The following is a 2,060-nucleotide window of genomic DNA, read 5'->3' as shown; positions in this document are numbered from 1 at the left end:
TTTAGCAAATTTTGTCACCAATTCCTAGTGGGGGGAGGGAGTGGGGATTAGCAGTGAAAAGACCCACCTGAAAGCATTTGGCTGAAGACCCCACACACACACCGGTCCCAGCGCTGAACTGGCCTTGTCCCATAGAAGACCAAAGGCAGGAGGACACAGGCACAATGAAAACGGCCACCTGGCTAGTAAAATGTGCCTTTTGGATACTGTTGTCAATCTCCAGGTGGTGGGTGGAGTTGACAGAAATCAGTTCCCTTGGGGAAACGGCTGCTTTGAAAGATGGACTCTATGGCCATGTATCCTGTGGAGGTCCCACCTCAGTACCTGCCCCCCAAATCCCCAGGAATGTCCCCTGGATCTGGTGACCTGACTTTTGGAAACAACCACACGCACTTCTGCTCCGGGTGGTTTCCCCTGCACTCACGTAAGGCAGAGCAAAAGTGACTTGCCTGCGGGCAGACACTGGGAAAGGGAATTAGACATCCCCCCCCCCCCTACGAGCGCCCTCAGGTGTTTGCAACAGAGCACCTGCTGGCCGGTCACATGCCCCAGAAACGCACAGCTGCCTTCCTCTGAAATCGCACCAATTTACAAAGTGTCACTTTCCAGTGCCGGCGCCTGCAGAGAAGAGCAGGCTCCACGGGCAACAAAGTGTAATTGGGCTAGGGGCAAGGAGAGACAGGAATTAATGGGGAGGACCTCTGGCATGGAGGACAGGAAAGCTGAGCGACAAAAAGTATTAATGGCGGGGATGTCACTGTCAGGGGCTTCAGTCAATCACACTCAACAACGTTCCTTCAGAAGTTTCAGTTTATTGAGAGCTACTACTTAAGACACCATGAACCTCTGTGTCAGGAATGGAGGGATAGTGAAAGGAACCCCAGATATACCCCTTCATACCAGACCCCCTGATATGAAAAGGCCAATGAGCAAGCACCTGGGAATGTGGGCAAAAAGCAACTGTTATATTCCCAGCGGGAAGCTAGGAGCAGGCAATACACAGCTTCAAGGACACTACTATGATAACAGCTGAAGACATAAAGAAGCAGGGTGAGGAATGAGAGACATGGACAGCAACCCACATATTCCATTACATGGCAGCATTAGCTGACATTCACACGGGGCTAGCTGTGCGCCCCCTTCAAAGCATTGCCTGCTATTTGCAAATTTTGTCTTACAGGGAGGTGGGCATGCAATGCTGGCTTGGATACGCTAGAAGGGACCCAGAATTGTTTCACAGCCTTCACCCCAAGGGTCAATGTGGAGGCAAGGGAGGCAAGGGGACCAGCAAAGTTTTACTTTCTGTGTTTTCTTTCAGAGCAAAAGGAATGAGCATGCCCCCCACACACCTCCACTTGCACCTCAGCATGGCCACAGCACTTCCTGCAAAAACAGATTTCTCCCTCCCACCAGCTCTGGCTGGCACCCACGGTGGGACATGTGCTTGCGATTCCCCCCCCCCCAAGTTCAGGTTCCTCTTCATTGCTTTGTCCTGACGTAATGCAAACCTCACCTGGCACAAACACCACTGTACTGGGCCTGGCAGGGGACAGGTGGCTGCGCTCTGGCCGGGGTCCTGCAGCAAGCCAGGTACACAACCCCACTCCACAGCAGCAGCAGTGATGGTGGGAGGAGCCGGGGTGGAGAGGCGGGGCTAGCTACAGCACCTTGGGCCATGCTCCGGTGAGGCTCATTCTTGTCCTTGTGGGGCTCGGGGCTCGGGCTGTGCTCCCCTGAGGTCTGTGCCCTAGGCAGCTGCCTAACTTGGCCTAATGGTAGCACCGGCCCAGAGTGCATCACATCCAAAGTTGTCATAAAAGTTTAAAAAAACACCCAGTGTATACAAACTCTTATCCTGTATATATTAAAACCTGCACTTATTAATAAATCAACTGGAAGTATAGGTTACTGACTGAGCTGGTTAAACCTTGCATTCCACTGACACAGCTGTATCATGTCATATTAAATATGCTATGAAGATCAGAAAGAGGCCAATTTATATCAACCTCCTTTCAGTCATAATCAACATACTGGTGAGTTCTTGGGAGCAACTATTTAGC

The sequence above is a fragment of the Gekko japonicus genome, unplaced genomic scaffold (assembly GCF_001447785.1).
Source record: "Gekko japonicus isolate JY-2015 unplaced genomic scaffold, Gekko_japonicus_V1.1 scaffold1324, whole genome shotgun sequence".
NCBI lineage: Eukaryota > Metazoa > Chordata > Lepidosauria > Squamata > Gekkonidae > Gekko > Gekko japonicus.
Note: the sequence above shows the minus strand (reverse complement) of the source record.